This window comes from Candoia aspera, chromosome 3 (assembly GCF_035149785.1).
Source record: "Candoia aspera isolate rCanAsp1 chromosome 3, rCanAsp1.hap2, whole genome shotgun sequence".
NCBI classification, from domain to species: Eukaryota; Metazoa; Chordata; class Lepidosauria; order Squamata; family Boidae; genus Candoia; species Candoia aspera.
In genome coordinates, this window is record NC_086155.1 from 716,003 (window position 1) to 729,290 (window position 13,288).

Consider the following 13,288-nt stretch of genomic DNA (forward strand, 5'->3'; position numbering starts at 1 on the left):
CTGCCCGCCCCAACAGTGATGGGAGGGACACATGTACTTGCCTGCAGGAGCCAATCAGCAGTGCTGAAGCAGGGAGGCTCTGCAATTACACACACACACACACACACACACCCCTTTTTGCTGGTTACCTTTCAGCCATGTTTTGCACACTCAAGGGCTGGTTCCAACAGCATGCTAAGCCCTGCTTAACACAATTGCTGGGTGCACCCTTCCCCCAAGCAGATGATGCGTGGGTCCTGCTTACTATAACTGAAGAATGGCTGAGTGGGGGGGGGGCATTCCTGTGGCTGTCTTGGGGCCTAAGGCCACCTTGGTCCTGGTCGTGGCTTCCACCCCTTGGGTGACCCAGATGGGTTCCTTGAGATGGGCCCCAAGCCCCCCTTCAAGCCCAAGAGGAGGGTGGAGCGGCTCCCTCAAGCGAGTAGGGGGATTCTGCCAAAGCAGTTGCCAAGAGGGAGGCTGAGTGAGTTCATTCGACACCCTCCCCTTGCTGACTGAGGACCCGCTGCCATGATCCCTAAATTCATCCAAGGGGTTGCATTCACGCAGGCTGAACCACAGAAAAGGAAAAGCGAATCAGTGAGCGTGTTGTGGAAAACGGCAGCTCAAGAAGGTGAAATCAGTTGTGGCCAAGCCCTCGGGCCCAGTCTTTGTGAAGCGCTGGCAGCGAAGTGTGGTGCGGAGGAGTGACCTTTTCCTGCCTCCCCACCCTAGGCAAGGGGCTGCTGCTCTGGATGTCAGGAGAGCTTCACCCTTTGCAGAGCTGCAGGTCAACTTAGGGTGGAAGCCCACTAAAATTCCCAACTCAGAAAGATGTGACACCCAGGACAAGTAGGGAGGGATGTGCGTGCTGAAACACTGGTTTCCACGCTGTGGTGACCCTGTGTGCTATTCTTACCCAACGAAAACCAAGTAACTCTTGGATGGAGGCGCGTCCACAAGCATCAGGCTCGCATTCCCTGAGGACTGGCCAGGATCCTCCTCCTTGGTTGGTGCTAGAAGTACCAAGAGGAAACACAGGGAGTAGATCCACGGTTAGAGCAGAAGACCTTTGTCCCTGGCAATAAAGCTCAGCTGACTCAGCTTGACTCCCGGTGAATGTCCACGTAGTTCCTGGCCAAGAACGTGGGAGTGATGGGCTGCAGCTGTCTACCAGGATGCAGTTTCAATTGCTGGTCTAGCCCTGAAACTTCCTGGTGGTCTCCCACCCAGCTATTAATGAGATCTGATCCTGCTTTGCTTTTCTGAGATCACCCAAGGTGGGGTAGATGGGTGTTAAGCAAGTGAAAGAAAAACCACTTCAGTCTGGCCGTCCCTTCTCTCTCGGCATGGCCCATCTTAACATTGGCCAGAAGCCCTCAGCTTTGGACCTGGCAGTCACAGAAGGGGATTACCGTTGGCTGACATTCCCTTTCTCAGGCAGCAGGCAATGAGATGACGTTCTCTCATCCGCCGCAGGCGGGCTTCTGGCCAGTCTTGATGCAGGAACTGCTTTGGCCGCTGCGCAAAGGCATCTGAACGGTGCTGATTATCTGGGTCCAATTCAGTTGGATTCTGGCTCAGGATAAGGGGCTCCTTCAATCATCGTGGTGCATAACCTGGGCTAGGAAACGGATGGCAATGGGGGGGTGGGAGGGTGCCCCTGCCAGTTCTCCTGGACCTCTTGGCAAGTTCTGATGCCACAGAGTGTGTTAGCTTTAGGATCTGCTTCACCAGGGTTGGCCTCAGGCCCGTCCTTTGGGGCCATCCGGTTCGGCCTTTGAGCCATGGACTGTGGTGTCCCAGAAGGTCACGGCAAAATCTCTTCCAAACTGGTGAGGGAGGTTCCACTGCAGCCAGCAGGTACCAGAGGTGGGCAAGAGAAGAACCTCCCTCTTCTTTCCTGATCCCGGTCTGGATGGGAACTCTTCCTGAACCATAAATGGAACTGTCTAGCAGGGTGAGAGCTTCTATCTTTAATTACTTTTACTATTTAGTCATTATTCCCAGTGCTTTACACAATGCTAATGATGACTGTGCCATCAAATTATTGTTGTCTCTTAGGAACCACACAGATAGACCTTGGCCAGGATAATTTGTCCCCAACCTGGTCCTTCAAGTTTTCCAGCATTACACCCAGCACTGCTGTAACTTAGTCCCTCCACTTGCTGCTGATCCTCCTCCTCTTCTCTTCCCTTCCACCTTCCTCAGCACTGATTTGTTCCCTCATCTATTTGTTTGTTTTCTTGGCTGTCCATGGTCTTCTCGGGAGTCTTCTCCAATGCCAAAGTTCAAAAGTGTCAATACTCTTCCTATCCTGCTTCTCCAAGGCCCAACTTTCTCTTTTATAAAAGGGAATGGGGAAAACCATTGCCTGCAAGATTCTGATCCTAAAAGGCAGAAACTATAGAATCCACCACTTTGCTATCTTCATTGTCAGTTCTAAGGCCGGTTGTTCTACAGTACTCGTTCTTATTAGTTTTGTCTTCTTTGTATTTAATTTCAGTCCCATTTTTTTCACCGTGCTCTTTGACTTTTATTAATAGAGCTTGCAGATCCTTTGCATTTTTGGCTATCAGGGCAGTGTCATCAGCATAGCGCAGGTTATTGATGTTCCTTCTCCAGTGTTAAAACATCACTCTTCTTCCAGTCCAGCTTCCCTTAATATATCTTCAGCAAATAGGTTGAATAAATAAGGGGAGAGTGTACGGCTTGTCTCACTCTTTTGCTTCCCTGTTTCTCCATGTTCTGGGCCTTCCTGGCCTGTGCGTACGTTTTGCGTGAGGACAATGAGATGTTCTGGGATTCCCATTTTCTAAGGCGTTCCACAGCTTGACATGGTCAACTCAATTAAAGGACTTTCCATAAACGATGAAGCGCATATTGACTTTTGGGGAGGTGCTCTTTGGTTTTCTCAATTATCCAGTGTGCATCAGCATTAATCTCTTGTTCTTCAGCCTTTTCTAAAGCCAGCTTGAACATCTGGCATGTCCTTTTCCATGTAGGTCTCTGATCTGTGTTGGATGATCTTAAGCTAGCATGCAAAATTAAGGATATTGTACAATAGCTGGCACACTCTGCTAAGTCCCCTTTCTTTGGTTCTTCGACCTTTTCCAATCTGTTGGCCACTGTGTCAATCTCCAGTTTGCTGGCATGTTTTTATTTTTTATTTAACAAATGTATATAGCAGCCCATCTATGAAGGGGGACTCTGGGGAGTGTATAGAAATAAAAACTTAGCATTTGGTTAGAACCTTGACTGTTCTGTTGCTTGCCATATTTCTGTGGGTTCCTGTAGCCTTCCAACTTGGTAATGATTGGAGTGCCAATCTAACTTCTTCTTCTTGTACAAGTGGTGTTGGTAAGCAGGGAATATCTCGTAAGGTATCTTCGATGTCAGCATTCCTGCTTATGGAAGGAAAAATTCGAAGCTGAGGTTTCCTTCCTTGTGGTTGGTGTCCCCTGGGGCTCTAAGAGAGTAGAGGACCACACCGGTAGTGCAGAGAAGTTGGTTTTGATGCTGATGGAGGTGGGCAGGAGAAGGGAAGTGGCAATGGAGAGGCAAAGGGGAAGCCAGAAGCCAGGAGTGCGTGGAGGAGGCAAAACTGAACCTAAACGTTTGTTGGAGTGACCAAGGAGACCCCAAAGCTGCCAAGCAGCAGAGAAACAGCAGAGCCTCGGGGCCTCACAGTCCTTCCAAAGACGCAAGCCAGCTGCAGGCAGCAGCCAGGGACTGCCACCCGCGCCCAACCAAGCTGGTAAGAATGGAGGGACTGAGAAGCAGCTCAGCGACAGGGGACGGTTACCAGGCTCCCTCAGCCCATAGCAGGACCTATTCAAGATCCACTGTGGCCAGTGCCAGAACACGACACCCCAGGTGAAAGGAACAGGGTTCCCAGCCCTCAAAGGTGAGGGCTGGAGGAAGACTGTGCTGGGCTGCCTTGGTTGCTAAGAAGGGCAGGCTGTGGAGCACACGGGGCAAAACAGGAATTCATAACCCCGCTAAGTACTGTCCCTTGTCACTTCTAGACACAGCATTATCTACTTATCTGGGCTTAATGCTATATATTACATAAGTTGCATGAAATAGGTTTAACACACTACGAGTGTATGGTTTGTATGCTGCACCTGCCTCCTGTGAATACCAGAGGAGAAGCCTTCAGCCTCCTGGCCTGTGGCTTGTTCCATACCTTAAGTGTAACCCTGCCACACTGCTCTACAGAGTTTCAGCTCCCTTCCTCCCTCTGTGTTTCTTTGATCTTCTTGGTTGCTATCTGCTCATCAGTGTCCTTCAGCATACCAATTTGAGGTTTGAACCTCCTTCTGAGCTCTGAGATCTTTGGGAAAACTTCCCTTATCTTCCCATGTCTGTTTCTACTGTCAATGTCATTGTAATGCTGCCTCTTCTCCCTTCTAATAGTGCTCTGAAATTCTTCATTAAGCTCCTTAATGAGAACTTTGTGTTGTTTTGGCTTCTCTTCTCTTCTTGGCAATGTCCACCATCTGTTTTGACTTCTAGTTCCTTTCTTCGGCGTCTTGGTCTTCGGCTGTCTCTTTTCACAGTCACCCTTCAGCAACTTCCTTGGCTTCATTCTACAGTCCCTCTGGTTCCCTATCAATGAGGCTCAGGACTTTAGAGCAATTCCTTGAAAATGGTGGGTCTGCGCTCAGGATCATATCATGGAAAGTGGTTGTCTTTCTTCCTCCGCTTTAGCTTGACTTGGAACTTAGGGAGCCAGTTTGGACTACCGGTTAAGGCATCGAGCTAGAAACCAGGAGGCTGTGCATTCTAGTCCCGCCTTAGGCCTGAAAGCTGGCTGGTGACCTTGGCCAACCACTCTGTCTCAGCCCAACCCACCTCACAGGGTTGTTGTTGTTGTGGGGAAAATAGGAAGAGGAAGGAGTATTAGCTATGTTCCCCACCTTGAGTTATTTGTAAAAATAATGAAGGCGGGGCAGAAAATAAATAAAATTAAAATAAATAAATAAACTTGCACGTGAGCAGCTTGTGAACGGTTCCACAGTCAGTCCCGGCCACATCTTTGCCGTTATAACTGAGCTCTTCCATCGCCTTGTAGCAATAATCTAGTCAACTGGATTTCTATTTGCTCCGTCTGGCGATGTCTGTGTGCAGAAGTGGCTTTCGGTTGTTGGAAGACTGTGCTGGGTGGTGTTGCTTATTCCAACAGGGAACAGCCTGTTATATATAGATCCTGCCCGGAAAGGAAGCACCTTTCTTAGATGGAGCAAAAGCCAAGCCATCCTCCTTGGGCTTGGCCTGGAGCTCCTGGAAGTCCTCTCCTCTTCCCACAATTTGGGTCAAGACACCGCAGACTGCGGGTCGGCCACCTGGGCTCAGCCCCGGAGTGGTAACTTTCAGGAGCAGAGACCGGCCAGAGCAGGAGGGCTCAGAGGTTCAAGGGCAAATGACTTGCTGGCCGGCCGGACGGCTGGCTGCGTTTCTTGCTTCTTTAGCTTGTCCAGCCTCCCCACCCCCGACACACACCACACCAGCTCCAAGCTGACCCCTCCACCCATATCAAATCTTTGGCAATAAAGACCGATCCTGCTGGGGTGATATTTTGCCTCTTAGGAGGAAAGGCCAAATGTGCCTGTTCCTGGATCCACAGGCAGGAGCTGGGGGCTCATTCCACCCAGGCCCACCCCAAGGAACCCACCTGGGTCACCCAAGGGCAGCAGCTCCTGCTTCTCTGGCTGCAATGAGGCTGGGGCGTGGATGCCCTATCGTCCAGCACCTTGGCTGTCCCACCCTCAGTCGGTCATCAGCTCTCTGGGCCAGTCCCTGTGGCCCTGCACTCCCTCCCAGGGCAGGTGGGACAGAGACCCCACCTTCCTGCCAATGCCCCCCAGTTCTCTCCAGAGACCTCCCCTCTAGAGGCTGAGTGTCCTGCTGGAAAAGCCCAGCAGAAGGGGGTTCGTGGTCCCTCTGGCCTCCAGAGTCCCCCAGAAAATCGTTTGCAGTGTGTCCTTTGCCCATGAGGAAGCTGCAGGTGAAGATGAGCATGGGGTCTCCTGCTGCGGGCAGGGCTGGGAGCTAGGTCGGGCAGAAACCAGAAGGTCTGTCAGCAGTAAAACTTTTCAGGAACCACCTGCCCCTGTTTCCACGTTGGGCGAGAGAGTGGGTGGCACTGCAGAGACAGCAGTCCCCATGAGTCTTCACTATTGTCCATGCACGCTGGGGCTGATGGGACTTGGAGGCCTGGAGTTGATCTGCCTCTGGTTGAGGGCTCTTTGTTAGCTGGCCAAGATGGAGGTGGCCAACCCGAATGGTTTCAGCCACAGCCGGCAAGCCTTGGGAGTCCCTCTGCTGAGGGATGGGCCTGTGGCTCCCTCTGTTGTTGCCTTTTGGAAGGCTTTAACTCCCTGCCCCCCCCCCCCACTTCTTCAAGACGCTTGAACTGGGGAGGTTGTGTTATGTCTAAACAGATACCAATAACTGATTTCCTGGTGTGTTTTAACATTTCAATTTAAAAGCCCTTGGAAAAAAATGAGTTCAAAAGGCGCCCCAGACTCCTCCTGGTTTTTGGATCCCTGACACAGCTCTCCTCCTACGATGCCACCGATGCCTCCCAGGAGGAAGGAGGTGGAGAGAGGCAGCCGGAGAATCCCGGTTGGCCAATCCTGATCCTGTCCCTTTAAGGGGAACTGGGCGACCTCTAAGCGCATCCCCCCTCCACCCCTGAGACCTGTTCCTATAAAAGTGCCCAGGGTTCCCTGCCCAGCCAGCCCTTCATTGCTGTGCCATGGCCCCGGCAGCGCCCCAGAAGCGCTCTGTGGAAATCAGGGACCTGGGGGGCTTCTGGGGTCCCTTGCGGGGATGCCCTACTGCCTTGCTTCCCTCGCTGCCCTGCCTGTATCCTGCTGTTCCTTGCTACGGCTGGTACCCACCACCCCCACTCTCCATCGGCCAGCCGGTGAGTCCGAGGGATTGGCGCGCGTGCGCGCGTGTGTTACGTTGGGTGGGCTTTCCTTCTTTCCGGTGGGACGGCCAAGGAAGCCGAGTGGCGTCTCCAGGCCAGCAAGGAGAGGGGGCCGCCTAAGACTCCGGTTCCGAGGGAGGGGGCAGAAGGCCAAGGGGGCTTCTCCACAGGCGTGGAGGGCAGCCCTCAGGGTAACGGTCTCGAGAAACCCAAAAGCAGAGTCCAGGGGGAAGTCCCGAAGAAGCGCCTAAGAGTGTGCCGGGCAGCGGAACCGGGCCGGGCATCCTTCCCGGGGAGGCTTCGTCTGGGAGTCCACCACGAGCAGAGCGCCCCGCCTGGGCCTCCAGGGCCCGTCCTGTCCCGGGCACCGGTTGCTCCTCTTTCCAGCGATCCCAACCACGCCCGCCTCGGGACCGGGGGAGCGGCGTCGGGGGATGGAGCGAGGGCCCCCGGCTAAGGTCCGGCTGCGGGCTGGCACCGCAGCGCCCCTTCGCGCCGGGCCCTTGCGCGGCGGCTCGCACAGCTCGGCTGGGTTCGTCTGTCCGCGAAGGAGCGGCGGGGCTCCCCTTTTTGGCACGGCCGCCCGATGGCGGCTGTCCTGCGCGGGCGGGGTGGCGGAGCACAGGGAGCGGCGCGGTCTCTGCGAAAGGTCCGGACGCGCCGGTGGAGCCGCTCGAGGCGGGCCGTGAGTGCGGCGCTCCCGGGGCGTGGGGACAGGCTGTCTGGATCGAGCGAGCAGCGCTGCCCTTTGGAAGCCGGACTGGCCGAGAACCCCTCCGCGGGGAAGCCAGCAGGGACCGCCCGCGCCGTCTAGCTTCCGCCAGGGCGCCTCCGGGCCGGATCGCCGCTTTCAGAGGCGAGGCAGCGGGCAGGGATCCCGAGCCGGACGGACCAGCGGGCGGGGCAGGCGGCTTGGGGAGCTTCTGGCCCCGGTCTCCCGCCGCAGTCCGGCCTCCTGCCGTTGATTTCTTTTCCCGCGGGGGTGCGAACGGTCGGGAGCGGCTCCGCAAGGGCTTTCCTTGAAATCTCCGACCCGCGTAACAGAGGGTGGCCCCGAACACGCTGCGTAGCAAATGCTTAACCAGGCAAGGGCCAGCCCCTTCTTGGCTGCTGTTTTCCCCAAGGTGGGGGCCCTACTGGACAAGTGTGCTGCGTTGTCCCTGCTCCTCTGCCGCCGGCAGGGCCGCCTTCTCCAGCGTGCCAGAATCAGAGTTCTTACTGTGGCATTTTAGGACGGTAGGGTTGGAAGGCAGCTGAGCAGAAGTTGGGGCCCAATTATTATTATTATTATTTTTTCCTAAGAGAGACCATTCAAGCTGATCAAAAGCTTTTGTATGGGTCACCAGTGAAAACTAAGTGTGGTGACCTGTGTTTTTTTGTTATATTTGTTATATTTTTCTAATAGGATCAGATATTTGTTTTCTTTTCACAAAGCTATAATGGTCTAAGTTAATATATTCTCCTGATAATTATTTCAGTCTCCCAGCTAATATGGAGGTAAAAATCTTTACATCTTGGCCTAGCAAACAGATGGCTGGGTAATTAACTACCTCTGTCAGTTCTCTATTTGGTTTCAGTTTTTGAATCTGGCCATGTATCAGGCAGTTTGCCACCTTTAAGGATATCATTATATAGTTTACAGAAATAAGGGTCTAATTTGCCTCTGAACATAGGCTCTAAAGAAGCCCCCTTCGTAAAAGTAGGCTCTAAGTTCCAGAAAGAATTTAAGAAGCAATGTGACATTAAAATCTGTCAAAAGCCAATCAAGACACTTAGGAATTAATATTCAAAAAAATCGTAGTAAATTAGGTGTGTGACCCACTGCTGAAAACAATTTAAAAACAGCTTAAAAAGTGGTCATCACTTAATGTATCTGTTCTCGGCAAAGTAGCTTCCTTAAAGTGTTTAGTATTTCCCAAGTTGTTTTATTATTTCCTTTATTCATTCATTCATTCAATTCCATTTGGGTGCTGCCTGACTCCAATTGACTACAAATATTTATAAAATTTGGGTTCCATAGGAAAAAAAAAGAGTAATAAAAAGCCTGCTATTATTTTTGAAATCACAAAAGGGGTAGAGGGCTTCCCAAATATACATCTATACTATATATCAACTCAACTTAGATCCAATTTTTATTTTGTGTGGAAAACTCAAAATATAGAAGCTAGATCAATACGAAGGCAAAGGATGATAGACATAGAAATTGCTGCTTTTTCTCATAATATAACTGTTAATAACCAAATCTTAGTGCCTAATCCAGCTTTGTATTTAGATCATATTACAGTTCCCAAACTCAGGAGAGCCTCATCGTGCTCGATGTAGTGCCCTCCTCACAGCTGTTTGGGAAGGAAAACCCCGTATGAGACCCAATATTGCCCCTGGGACAACCCCACAGGCCGTGTTCTCCTGCACTGTCAGCTCCACAGGGACATTCGCCACCAGTTGATCACCCCCCTTTCATTCATATTCCCGGGCACTCTGATAATGGTCATTTGCATTATCTGTTAAACAACCAAGGTACATTTATCTCTCTAAAAGTAGCAAAATTCTGCAACATGATGTGTAAGCTTCGCCCACAAATGGTTGCCAACAGTTATGGATGTCACGGGATAATTTTGCTTTGTTGGTTTTATAGAATGTATTTTTATCGGTCAATGACCAAAGTAATTTTTCTGCCTGTCTGTCAAAATAGAGAAAGTGGGCACAAATGGAGACTGAGTGGTTGCAAGTCAAGTAATAGAATTGATGCGATTTTTGAAAGCAAGAGATATAAAATGAGCAAACCAACCTGAATCAATGGGTTCCTTGTCTGCTTTGTGAAGAAAAATACATTTCCATTTCCCTTCCTGTTAACGCCAGCTATTCCCAAATAATGTAGTAGGGCTTTCTAGTATGATGTGGGTTCAGCAAAATCTGTTTAGATTAAAGGGACTGTTTTACATATAATCCAGTAATGCCAGAAGGTATTTTAAAGCAGAAATTGGCAGGTATGAACCTTAATTGGTGACAAATGAATGGAACGAGTCTTTTTGTTAAAAATATAATCTGTAAGATGACAGCAATAGCTGGAAATAGTTGCCGTTCTTCTAATTCTGTGGTGGCAAAATGCACCTCTGGGCCAGCTGGAGCAGCGACAGGGAAGGTGCCTTCAGCCCTGGGCCAGACCAGGGAGGGGTGCCAGGCTGCTTGCGGCTCACCCGCTCTGCCTTTGTGTGTTGCAGGTGCAGGCCCCCTGCTTCCAGCTGCCTGGAGGGGTGCCCCTGTCGTGGCCAGTCCCCCCGCTGGGCAGCCCCCTCCTTTGCACAGGCACCCCGGACGATTGGCGGTGGGGCAAGGCTGCCCTCTGGCGGGAGAGCACGGGGGCCCTCCAGGCTTGGCTGGGCCAGCATCTCCAGAACCCCTACCCCAGCAAGGGGGAGAAGGTCCTGCTGGCCGTGCTGAGCCAGAGAAGCCTGAGCCAGGTCTCCACATGGTTTGCCAACGCCCGTCGCCGCCTCAAGAAGGAGAACCGGCTGCACAGGGCCCCTCGGCTGCTCAAGGCTCCGGGTGAGGAAGAGGAAGAGGAAGAGGAGAAGGACAAGAAGGGGCAGGCGGGAGGCGAGCGGGCAGACCCAGGCAGTGGCCTCCAGCCAAAGAGGCCCCAGGCCCTGTGGGGGAGCTCTGGGGCTGCAGACCACTGGCAGGAACCCAGGCAGGGCCCTGATCTACTCCCCTCAATTGGCCAGGGTGTGGCCAAGAGGCTGCCCCCTGAGCCCATGCTGTGGAGCCCAGCTGAGCCAGCCACTCGCCACCTGCCTGGGAAGCCTCCCCACTGGGTGTGGGGCCTCTGTCCTCTGAGAAGGGCCCTTAGCCTCCAGGAAAAGCCCAGCTGTGTGCTCAGGGAGGGGAGGAGAGAAGCACCACCTCCTGGCCCCGATCCCTGGGGCCACCCTGGGGAGCTGAGTGGGGCTGAAAGAGGCATTGCTCTGCCCTCCCCAAGCTGGTGCGCCCTGGAGTTGTTGGACTGCAGCCCTCATGATGCTCAGCTAGCGTGTCAGCTGGTCATGCCAGCTTGTGGCTCTGCACATCTGGAGAGTGCCAGGTTGGGAAAGGCCAGGGCCAGTGTGGGGAACTGCATTGCAGGGTCTCTTCTCTGTACAGGTGCGGAGAGCAGCCTTGGCACACACCAAGCTGCTGGACAGATGAACCCTTTGAGACGGTAGGTGGAACTAGACTGAAATGGGTGCAGGGTCCCCTCTCCTGGCCAGCAGCTGCCACTGGCAGATTCCTTCCCCAAATCAGAGGGGTCCATGTGGCAGAATGGGAGACTCAGCCCTGTTGCTTCTTCTGTGAAAATCGCCAAAGCTTTTGTCCAGCCATGCTTGTGATGGCTGCTGGGACGGGGCAGGCCTGCTGATCTCATCTCTGGCTTCGCCACACTTTCCAGTTGGTCTCCCCTCTAGGGAAACCACTGTCCGCAAGGATCCCCAAGGGAGAGCTATCAAAGGCATGTTTCAGAAGCTCTGAAAGGCCCTGAGGCTGGACGAGGGTGAGTGACCTTCTGCATCTCAGGGTGGCTGATGTGGATTGTTCCAAAAGTCCCAGGCTGAAACAGTGTTTAAGTGGATCTCCCACCACCATATTCCTTGGATCAATTCAATTCAGAGAAAGCTACATTTACAATTTTTGCAGGAAAAAAGTAGGCTTAATTTCCCTCAGCTTGTAGATCTATTTGGGCCAGATACTGTTCCTGCTTCTGAAGTGGTCAGAGGTGTTACTGCTAAGCCAGTAACCCTTCTTTCTACTGTAGAAAGTTGAAGCCTGTTAATGCAAATGAAAAAGGCTGACTGGCGCAGGGTCCAGGGCAGACCCCTGTGGCTTCCTCCCTGCGACTGAGGATAGCCACCAACCTCCTTGTGTCTTCTTCTGCCTTCTGAAACATAAAATTGTCAGGAAAAAGCAACAGTAAATTTTTGGACCTCTGACTCTTGGCAGGTTGTATTCCCAGCAGATGTCAAGATACCCGAACTCTCCCACTAGCTATTCCGGTGCCCCTCTGAGGGCTTGGTCACCTAGCACGGAAAGTGGGCCTCATCAGTATCTTCTGCCTGCCCGAGCCCCATTCAGTAAGCCCCTGCCCTGGCAGGACTATAGTTTTTCTCCCCGGCGGGAGGTTCCCTGGAGGGGAGACCATTCCTGAATTCTTCCCACCAAGAGCCAGGGATGCCCATGACATGACCGAGCCAACAGGGAACCAGCAGGGAAGCCACCCCTGTAGGCCATTCCCACTCCCGCTGCTTTTCCTCCGGAGGAACCCGGCTACGGAGGATGAGATCTACGGAGCCCTCCCGCGTTCCGCCGCATTCACCCACCCACCGACCTGTTTGCGAGCCACCCGGGACTTGCGACTTTGTTTGTGGGAAGCCAGCAGGAAGTTGCAAGTCGTGGTCACATGAAGTCCTCGCTTAATGACCCACAATCCTCACTGAACAACAGCAACGGGGACTGCTGGGATTGCCGATGTTATGCAATGCGGTCACATGATGTTGCGCTATATGACTGCATCACCTAGTGATGGAAATTCCGGTCCCAATTGCCATCGTTAAGCGAGGACTACCTGTGTGTCTTCTTGTGTCAGGATTCTAAGTTCTCCCTGTTTGTTTCCCACTGTCTCTGCACTGGGGTCCTCCTGGCTTTGCCCCTGTAGCGTCCTGCCGATCTCCAAGCCCCCCTTGCAGCTCTCACACTTCTCCCTCACTCTGCGCTGTTGGCCCCAGCTCTGGGTTTTGCCACCCCCCTTCTCTAAAAAGCACCTTCTGATGAGATTGGCATGGCAACCCCACTCAAGTCCTTTCCAGTCTTTCTGAGACGTGGCCTGTCTCTTCCCGGAAGTCCTTCATGCAGGTGGCACTGGGAGGAATCCACACCACTCTCTGCCCAATCTGCATACCCAGCTGGGGACTTCCACTGTGTCCCTCAGCTGGGGGGCCTGATGGAAACCCCATTTGCAGTGCCTACCAGAATCATTGGGGAGGGGTGGCGGTGGGTGGTTTTGAAGGGACGTGGCAACCCGCCTGTCACACCGTGGATGCAGGTGCCTGGAAGACACCACACCTCCCACAGCATTTGATCAAGTCTGTGCATCAGGGCCTCAGTTCCTCACAGCAGGGAACCACCCACCACCACCCACCTCTTCCTCCTCATTTTCCCTTGTTTACTCTTTGACTTCATTTAGTGCAAATAATATTTTTCCTTGTGTATAGCTTTTAAAAATAGGATAACGGAAAGAGTACAGTAGAATCGTTCTCCTCCAGAAGTGTGGAAAAGGGAAACCATTTCTGTCCCAATTGTTCATCCCTTCTCCTATTTTTTGATCACCTGGAATTTAGG